The sequence below is a fragment of the Piliocolobus tephrosceles genome, chromosome 5 (assembly GCF_002776525.5).
Source record: "Piliocolobus tephrosceles isolate RC106 chromosome 5, ASM277652v3, whole genome shotgun sequence".
Classification (NCBI taxonomy): Eukaryota; Metazoa; Chordata; class Mammalia; order Primates; family Cercopithecidae; genus Piliocolobus; species Piliocolobus tephrosceles.
The window spans coordinates 111,953,965-111,965,076 of record NC_045438.1 but is presented as its reverse complement, the minus strand read 5'-3'; positions in this window follow the sequence as shown (position 1 = coordinate 111,965,076).

Sequence of the window (11,112 nt, the reverse complement as noted above, 5' to 3'; positions counted from 1 at the left end):
ATCATGAGATTGCAGCAATTCACTCCCATTTTCAGGCTCCATATCTAATTCTAACTAAGATTCGAATTCGAATTAGAATTAACTCTAGAATTAATCTAACTCTTGCTATTTCCTCCACATCTTCAATGATTTCCTTCGCTTAAGTCCCAAACCCTCATACTCACCCATGAGGGTTGGAGTCAACTTTTTCCAAACTCTTGTTGATGTTGATATTTTGACCTCCTCCTATAAATCACACATATTAATGGTATCTAGAATAGTTAATCCTTTCCAGAAGGTTTTCAATTTACTTTGCCCAGATCCATCAGAGGAATCACTCTCGATGGCAGCTATAGTCTTATGTATTATTATTATTTTTTTCTGAAGCTGAGTTTCGCTCTTGTCACCCAGACTGGAGTGCAGTGGTGCAGTCTTGGCTCGCTGAAACCTCCACCTCCCAGGTTCAAGTGATTATCCTGCCTCAGCCTCTCGAGCAGCTGGGATTACAGGTGCCTGCCACCTTGCCCTGCTAATTATTGTATTTTTAGTAGAGATGTAGGGCCAGGCTGGTCTTGAACTCCTGACCTCAGGTGGTCCACCGCCTAGGCCTCCCAAAGTGCTGGGATTACAGGCATGAGACCCTGCGCCCAGCCTGAAATGTATTTCTTAAATAATAAGACTTGAAAGTCACAATGACTCCTTGACCCATGAGCTAAAGAATGGATGCTGTTTTAACAGGCATGAAAACAACATTAATCTTGTTGTACATCTTCATAAGAGCTCTTAGATCACCAGGCGCATTGTCAATGAGCAGTAATATTTTGTAAGAAATCTTTATATCTGAGCAATATGTCTCAACAGTGGACTTAAAATATTTAGTAAATGCTTCTGTAAACAAATGTACTGTCATGCAGGCTGTGTTGTTTTTCCTTTCCTTTTTTTTTTTTTTTCTTTTCTCGAGACTGAGTATTTTGCTCTTGTCGCCCAGACTGGAGTGCAGTGGCACGATCTTGGCTCACTGCAACCTCCGCCTCTGGGGTTCAAGTGATTCTCCTGCCTCAGCCTCCCAAGCAGCTGGGACTACAGGTGCGTGCCACCACACCCAGCTAATTTTTGTATTTTTAGTAGAGACAGGGTTTCACCATGTTGGCCAGGATGATCTCAATCTCTTGACCTCGTGATCTGCCGAATGTGGGGAAAAGAGAGAGAGATCAGTCTGTTACTGTGTCTATATAGAAGGAAGTAGACATAAGAGACTCCATTTGGTTCTGTATTTGAGATGCTGTTAATCTGTGACCCTACCCCCAACCTTGTCCTTGCAAGAGACATGTGCTGTGGTGACTCAAGGCTTAATGGATTTTGGGCTGTGCAAGATGTGCTTTGTTAAACAAGTGCCTAAAGGTTGCTTGCTGGTTAAACGTCATCACCATTCTCTTAATCTCAAGTAGGAGAAAAGTATTTGTCTCTGCCCGTCCCTGGGCAATGGAACATCTCCGTGTAAAACCCGATTGTATGCTTTGTTTACTGAGCAAGGAGAAAACCGCCTTTAGGAATAAGGTGGGACTTGCTGGAGCAATGCTGCTAAAAGGTTTATGGAGAGTTTGCATATGCATCTCAAGGCACAGCATTTTCCTTTAAACTTACTCATGTCACAGGGACTTTTGTTCTATGCCTTATTGCTGATTTCCTTCCTACAATGATCCTATTGTCCAGCCACTCCCTTATCTTTAAGATGGTAAACATAATTATCAATAAATACTGAGGGAACTCAGAGACCAGGGCCAGCGTGGGTCCTCTGCATGCTGAGAGCCGGTCCCCTGGGCCCCACTTTTCTTTCTCTATACTTTGTCTCTGTGTCTTATTTCTTTTCTCAAGTCTCTCGTTCCACCTAACGAGAAACACCCACAGGTGTGGAGGGGCAGGCCACCCCTTCAGACAGGGTTTCACCATGTTGACCAGGATGATCTCAATCTCTTGACCTCGTGATCTGCCTATCTGGGCCTCTCAAAGTGATGGGATTACAGGCGTGAGCCACCACACCTGGCTGGTTTTTCCTTTTCTTGGAGGCAGTGACAGTGCTGAGAAAGCACCTCTTATGGAGGAGATGGAGTGGGGCGGGAGAGTGGTGGAGAAGGTTGGGGGAAGGAGAGAACAGAAGCTGCTGTAGAAAAGGAAAGAAGCCCTCCAATGGATCCCTCTTCCCTGCATCTCCATGAAACACATCTTCAGCTGCTGGAAAAAGGGCATGGAACTCAGTTACCCTTCAGAGCCCTGGTGAAGCCCCATTGCAAGAAAGAGAAAAAAAAAGAAAAAAGTAACCCTGCAGGGAAATAGAACATTTATTGGGCTCATACCAACAGCTGGGGGAAAACTTGATCACTGGGAAGTCCCCACTCTGAGACTCAGGGGCACATTGCCTGAGATAGTCTTAATCAGAATAGAGAATGCCACCTGTCAGCCATATGTGGTGGCTCATGCCTGTAATCCCAGCACTTTGGGAGGTGGGCAGATCCTTGGGCTCGAGAGTTCAAGACCAGCTGGGACAATGTGGTGAAACCCTGTCTTTATAAAAAAAAAGAAAAAACTACAAAAATTAGCCGGGCATGATGACATGTGTCTGTGGTCCCAGTGACTCGAAAGGCTGAGGTGGGGGAATTAATTGAGCATGGGTGGTTGAGGCTGCAGTTAGCCGTGATGCCACTGCACTCCATCCTTGGTGACAGAGCAAAACCCTATCTCAATGACAAAAACAAACAAACAAACAAAAAAACCATCAAATAACAGGTAAGGGTAATCTACCCCTGGGCTGCTGGGAGAGGGGTAAAAGCTTGGGGGAGCGGCCTTTTCCAAGGAACATCAAAAAGAGAAGACCTAAAGTCTGAGGTTGGAGTAGACGCTGAGATAAACCCTCTAGTAAGCCAGCCCCCAGCCTAAGTACAGAGCAATCTGAAGCCTGATGTGCAGTGAGAGAAGCATGACAACAACAAATTCCACACCTCACCCACCTCCTAATTAGACTGGTTCAACTCCACCCACTAAAAGACTACCAGAAGGAAAGAAGTACTCATTTCCAGGCCGAAAACTACTAAACTGAGGGTTTTGATTTGGATCAAAATGAAGTATTGAGGATTGGATTTACCCTCCCAACTAAAACACTATGTAAAATACATGAAACAGCAGCCTTCAACATATTGCATGTCAAACACTGAAGGACAGTGATCTTCAGAAGACAGAAAACCTTAAAATTGGTCCAGCTTTTTCCTGGAGGAAGTTTCTAAGCCAAGAAGAGAAACCCAGGAATAGCCTGTTGGTCTCCCTAAATTGAGAAGATGGACTTGAGAGTCCAGGGAAGTCAAGGTAATTAGAGCACACACAGAAGACCACCAGAGATGAGACAGCCAAAGAACTCCAGAGATCTGCAGAGGCTGTGCCTTGCAACTGAGTCTCATCAGCACATGTATGTGAGAAAAATATCCAATCAAGAGCAAACACTGCTCAGATTTCAGAGGATGCTGCCTGCCAGATTTATGATTCCTACTGAAAGCTTCAGGTGGGGAAGGACACATGACTTGGAGTCCTTCCCTGCCTCTCCCATCTGTCCCCATTTTTCACTGACTGAAAATCATCAGACTTTCAGTCACCTCTTGAAGATACATTATTGATATTGAATTCTTGTGTTTGGCTTTGTAGACTATTTGCAGTCTGAGAGTTTGTACCTTTAATGGCAGAAGTTATTCAACAATGAGCTGATCACATGACTCTATTAATCTTACTTTTTCCTGTTATATACTCCTCAGTAGTTTGATTGTTGTCCCCACAATGTGATTATAATGGGGTGTCCTCATAATGGGATTATCTTTATTAGGCTGCTACTGAATATGATTGGAACAAGAGGTGTGGGAAGTTATACAAATCTATTTTGAAAATTTTGAACATTCAGAATTTTGCTTTGGCCTGGCTTCATGCATTGTTCCTCTTCCATTATTCTTTTTCCTACAGCCTGGCTTAAGGGAGCCTAGGAGATATCAGACTTAATTCTGGTTAAGTTGTATAAAAATGCTTTTCTATGAAAATATTTTTCTCCCTCTTACACCCAAATCCTCTTGACAAAAGTTCTGAGTCAAAGTAGCAAATAAATGGGAAAGAAACATGAGGCGAGACACACAGAGTGTGTAATAATCAAGGTAGAGCAAAAACTTTGGTTCCCAAAGAGGTAAATTTTAGACTCCAGAAAAAGTGTGCGGGTGGTGGTTGAGGCGGGAAGAAATAATGATTTGTTTTTATTTTTAAGAACTGCCCGTGGAAGCCTTCTCCTCCTGAAAAAACAAAAATACTATCAGTGAGCAGGTGGAGCAAGATGGGCAAGTAGAAGCCTCCACTGATCTTCCTTCCTGCAGGAATACCAACTTTTACAACTATCTACACAAAAAAGCACTTTCGTAGGAACCAAAAATGAGGTGGATGATCACAGTAACTGGTTTTACCTTCACATCACTGAAAAAGGCACTGAGGTGGATAGAAAAGACAGTCTTGAATTGTTGACACCACCCCTTCCCCATCCACCAGCAGTGGCCACATGGCATAGAGAATCATGCACTTAAGGGAGGGAGAGCACAGCAACTGGGGGACTTTACACTGGAACTCAGCGCTGCCAACATGTGGCAGAACTCAGCCTGCGCCCACTGAGGGAGCATTTTAAAAAGCCCTAGCAAGCATTTTAAAAAGCCTGCGCCCACTGAGGGAGCATTTTAAAAAGCCCTAGCAAGAGCCCTAGTATTCACCCATCCCAGCAGTTGCAATTGAGTCTTGGCTAGCCTCGCAACCACAGGCTAAACTGCTCTGTCATCCTAAATAAACTTGGTAGGCTGTCTAGGCCACAAGGACTGTACCTTCTAGGTACATTGTGGAGCTATACTGGGATTGGAGCCAGTGGATTTAAGGGACACATGATCAAGTCAGAGAGCAGCTGGTGCAGCTAAGGGAGTGCTTGCATCACCCCTGCCCCAACCCTAGGTAGCACAGCTTGCGGGTCCAAAAGAGACCCTTCCTTCTGTTTGAGGAAAAGAGAAGGAAAAGTGAAGAGGACTTTGCCTTGCAACTTGGATACCAGCTCAGCCACAGCAGGACTGGGTACTGGGTATCAGTCATGAGGCCCCCTTTCCAGGCCCTAGCTCCTGGACAACATTTCTAGATACACCCTGGTCCAGAAGGGAACCCACTGCCTTGAAAGGAAGGACTCAGTCCTGGCAAGATTCATTACCTGCTGACTAAAGAGCTCTTGGGGCCTGAATAATCAGTAGTGGTAACCAAGTAGTACATGCTGTGGGCCTTGGGTGAGACTCTGAGAGGGGCTGGCTCCAGGTGTGACCCAGCTTATTCACAGCTGTGATGGCTACAGTGAGAAACTCCTTCTGCCTGAGAAAAGGAGAGGGAAGTATATAGGGGACTTTGTCTTGCAGCTTAGGTACCAGCTCGCCTATACTGAGGAAGAGCACCAAGTGGGCTCGTGGGGTCCCCATTTCCAGATCTTGGCTTGTGGATGGTATATCTAGCCCAGGGATGGACCTGCCCTGGGCTAGAGGGGAGTCCAATGCCCTAAAGGGTGAGTCCCAGGACTGGTAGCATTAACCACAAGCTGACTAAAGAGGCCTTGAGCATTAAGGGAACATTGGTGGTACTGTGGCAGTACTCCCTGTGGGCATGTGGTGGTGGTGGACATAGGGGAAGGCCCTTCTGCCTGGGGAAAAGGGAGGGAAGAGTGGGAAAGTCTTAATCTTGTGGTTTCAGTGCCAGTGTAGCTGCAGTAGAATAGAGCCACCAGGTATATTTCTAAGGTTTCTGAATCCAGTCCCTGGGTCCTGGACATCATCTCTGGACCCACCTGGGGCTCAGGGGAACTTGCCACCCTGAAGGGAGGGACACAAGACGGGCTGGCTTCACTACTTGTTGATTATAGAGCCCTGGAGACTTCAGCAAATATAAGAGGCAGCCAGGTAGTGGTTACAGCAGGCTGTAGGTAAGACTCAGTACTATGCTTGCTTCAGGTTTGACCCAGCCCAGTTCCAGTAGTGGTGGCCACAGCGGTGCTTATGTCACCCCTCATCTAGCTTTGGGAAGCTCAGCACAGAGGGAGAGACTCTGGGAGAAAGTAAGGGAAGAGAGCAAGAGTCTTTGTTTGGTAATCCAGATAATTTTTCTGGATCTTATTCAAGACCACAAAGGTGGTACCTCTATGAGTCTGCAAGAACTACAGTGTTACTGGGCTTGGGGTGCCCTTAATGTAGATATGGCTGCAGTGACCAAAAACTTAGATTACAACACCCAAGTCCCTTCAAATACCTGGAAAGCCTTTTCAAGGTGGAGGTGTACGAACTAGCCCAAACTGTGAAGACAACAATAAATACCCAACTCTTTGGTGCCAAGACAGCGAGGAACATACACAAGCATCAAGATCACTTTGGAAAACACAACCTCACCAAATAAACTAAATAACGTAGCAGGTGCCAATCCCAGAGAGACAGAGATATGTGACCTTTCAGACAGAGAATTCAAAATAGCTGTTTTGAGAAAACTCAAAGAAATTCAAGCTAACACAGAAAAGGGATTCAGAATCCTATCAGGTAAATTTAACAAAGAAATTGAAATAATTAAGTGGAATCCAGCAGAAATTCAGGAGTTGAAAAATGCAATTGACATACCGAAGAGTCTCTTAGTAGTAGAGTTGATCAAACAGAAGAAAGAATAAGTGAACTTGAAGACAGGTTACATGAAAATATACAGTCAGAGAGGACAAAAGAAAGAACAACAAAAAAGAATGAAGCACACCTACAAGACCTAGAAAATAGCCTCAAAAGTGCACATCTAAGAGGTATTGGCCTTAAAGAAAAGCTAGAGAGAGAGAGAGAGACGGGGTAGAAAGTTTATCCAAAGGGGCCAGGCACGGTGGTTCACGCCTGTGATCCCAGCACTTTGGGAGACTGAGGCAGGTGGATCAGGTCAGGAGTTCAAGACCAGCGTGGCAAACATGGCAAAACCCTGTCTCAACTAAAACTACAAAAATTAGCCAGGCATGGTGGCGGCTGCCTGTAATCCCAGCTACTCAGGAGGGTGAGGCAGGAGAATCACTTGAACCTGGCAGATGGAGGTTGCAGTGAGCCGAGATTGCACCACTGCACTCCAGCCTGGGCGACAGAGCGAGACTTCATCTCAAAAAACAAAAACAAAAACAAAAACAAAAACAAAAACAAAAAAAAAGAGAGAGAGAGAGAGAAAGTTTATCCAAAGGGATAATAACAGAGAATTTTCCAAAACTAGGGAAACATACTATTATCCAAGTACAAGAAGATTATAGAACATCAAGCAGATTTAACCCAAAGAAGATTACCTCAAGGCACTTAAAATCAAACTCTATATTTAAGAGACATAACTTAAAGTAATAAAAGCCTTCTATGACAAGCTCATAGCCAACATTATACTGAACAGGGAAAAGTTGAAAGCATTCCCCCTGAGAACTGGAATAAAACAAGGATGTCCACTTTCACCACTTCTGTTCAACATAGTAGTGGAAGTCCTAGTCAGAGCAATCAGACAAGAGAAAGAAAGAAAGGGCATCCAAACTGGTAAAGACGAAGTCAAACTGTTGCTGTTTGCTGATGATATGATCATATACCTAGAAAACCCTAAAGACCCATCCAAAAAGCTCCTAGAACTGGTAAAGTTTCAAGATATAAAATTAATGTCCACAAATCAATAGCTCTGCTATACACCAACAGCGATCAAGCTGAGAATCAAATCAAGAACTCAACCCCTTTTACAATAGCTATAAAAATTCAATACATAAATACAACAAGGTACTTAAGAATATACCTAACCAAAGAGATGAAAGACCTCTACAAGGAAAACTACAAAACACTGCTGAAAGAAATCATAGGTGACACAAACAAATGGAAACACATCCCATGCTCACGGATGGACAGAATCAATATTGTGAAAATGATCATACTGCCAAAAGCAATCTACAAACTCAGTGCAATTCCCATCAACATACTACCATCATTTTTCACAGAACTAGGAAAAACAATTCTAAAATTCATATGGAACCAAAAAAGAGCCCACATAGCCAAAGCAAGACTAAGCAAAAACAAGAAATCTAGAGGCATCACATTACCCAACTTCAAACTATATACAAAGCCATAGTCACCAAAACAGCACAGTGCTGGTATAAAAACAGGCACATAGACCAACAGAACAGAATAGAAACCCAGAAATAAAGCCAAATACTTGTAGCCAACTGATCTTCAGCAAAGCAAACAAAAACATAAAGTGGGGAAAGGACACCCTTTTCCACAAATGATGCTGGGATAATTGGTGACCCACATGCAGAGGAATTAAACTGGATCCTCATCTCTCACCTTAGACAAAAATCAACTCAAGATGCATCGAAGACTTAAATCTAAGACCTGAAACCATAAAAATTGTACAAGATAACACCGGAAAAAACCTAGACATTGGCTTAGGCAAAGACTTCGTGACCAAGAACCCAAAAGCAAATGTAACAGAAACAAAGATAAATAGTCGGGACTTAATTAAACTAAAAAGTTTCTGCAGAGCAAAAGAAATAATCAGCAGAGTTAACAGACAACCCACTGAGTGGGAGAAAATCTTCACAATCTATACATCTGACAAAGGACTAATATCCAGAATCTACAAAGAACTCACACAAATCAGCAAAAAAAAAAAAAAAAAAACCATTAAAAAGTGGGCTTTGGACATGAATAGACAACTCTCAAAAGAATATATGCAAATGACCAATAAACATATGGAAAAAACGCTCAACATGGCTAATTTTCAGGAAAATGTAAATCAAAACTACAATGCGATTCCACCTTACTCCTGCAAGAATGGCCATAATCAAGAAACCAAAAAATAACAGATGTTGGCATGGATGTAGTGAAAAGGGAACACTTTCACACTGTTAGTAGAAATGTAAACTAGTACAACCATTATGGAAAACAGTGTGGAGATTCTTTAAAGGACTAAAAGTAGATCTACCATTTGATCCAGCAAGCTTACTACTAGGAAAAGCAATACCCACAGAAAAATAAGTCATTATACAAAAAAGATTCTTGCACATGCATATTTATAGCAGCATAATTTGTAATTGCATAAATATAGAACCAGCCTAAATGCCCATCAATCAACAAGAGAATAAAGAAAATGGTGTATGTACACACACACACACACACAACACACACACACACCACGGAAGAGTACTCAGCCATAAAAAGGAGCAAATAATGGTACTCACAGCAACCTGGATGGAACTGGAGACTACTATTCTAAGTAATGTAACTCAGGAATGGAAAACCCAATGTTGTATGTTCTCACTCATAAGTGGAAGCTAAGCTATGAGGACACAAAGGCATAAGAATGATACACAGGACTTTGGGGATTCAGGGGAAAGGGTAGGAGGGGGTGAGGGATTAAAGACATTGGGTACAGGGTACACTGCTTGTTTACAAATGATTTTAAACATGAAATTTATGAAAGCAAATTTTAACAGAGAACATTCTGCTACAATGTTAACAGAATGTGCACCAAAATCTCAGAAACCATCACTGAAGAACTTATGCATGTAACCAAACACCACCTGCTTCCTAAAAACCTATTGAAATAAAAAATAAATTTTTATAAAAAAGAAAAGAATGTCCATACTACCCTACTACCCAAAACAATCTACAGATTGAATCCAATCCCCATCAAAATACCAATGACATTCTTCACAGAAATAGAATAAACAATTCTAAAATTTATGTGGAACCACAAAAAAACTGAGAATAATAGCAAAAGCTAACCTGAGCAAAAAGAACAAAACTAGAGGAATCACTTACCTGACTTCAAATTCTACTACAGAGCTATAGTAACCAAAACAGCATGGTACTGGTATAAAAACAGACACATAGACCAATGGAACAGAATATAGTACCCAGAAATAAATCCAAACACTTAGGGCATGGCTACACATAGGAAGGGGTTCCTGAGGACAACACTCTGTATGTGTTAACTTTGTAATTTTGAAGTTAACAAGACCCTGGGCTCACCATGCAGTCCATATGTGATGTTGAACCCTTTACACACAGCACTAGACGGTTTTGAACCTATCAAAACACTGCTTCACTTAAATTTCACCAACTCCTTAAAATCCTAGTAAGTCTGTTTTCCTTTGTTCCTATGTTTTCCTTTTCTCCCACTTTGTGGGTTGTCTGTTTACTCTGCTGATTATTTCTTTTGCTGTGCAGAAGCTTTTTAATTTAATTAAGTTCAGTCTATTTATCTTTATTCTGTTACATTTGCTTTTAGGTTCTTGGTCACGAAGTCTTTGCCTAAGCCAATGTCTAGAAGGTTTTTTCCGGTGTTATCTTGAACAATTTTTATGACTTCAGCCTTAGATGTAAGTCTTCGATGCATCTTGAGTTGATTTTTGTATAAGGTGAGAGATGAGGTTGCAGTTTAATTCTTCTACACGTAGGTCACCAATTATCCCAGCACCATTTGTGGAAAAGGGTGTCCTTTCCCCACTTTATGTTTTTGTTTGCTTTGCTGAAGATCAGTTGGCTAATCAGATACTTCCTAGCTCCTCTGTTGCATGACTGTGCATTGTAGGTCAGGGTCAAAATGATAAAGGTGATTTTCTGGGACTACATACTTGTCAATAACAGGTGGTCCTATGCTGATAGAGGTAAAAAAAATAAAAGTTTTAAAAGAATGTTCTCTGTTAAAATTTGCTTTCATAAATTTCATGTTTAAAATCATTTGTGAATAAATTTTAAAATAAAAAGGTAAGCCGCGATTTTGGTAAGGCAATTTCTGAGCAAATCATGCACAATTTTTTTTTTATCCCCACTGATCCATTACATAGACCAATATTTGGTTGCGAAAAAAGTGAGAGAAAGAACTCGGTTATTTTATTTTAGTAGAGCAACAGCGAAAGAACGCACCTTCTAAACAGCGAAGGAAGACACCTTCGCTGTAGTTCAGACTCCTTTTCCATTCTTCACCCACGCGCAGGGGAGTAGCGCGCCGCGGTCGCCAGGCGGGTAGGAACTACCATCCCAGCATCCTACGCGGCGCGGG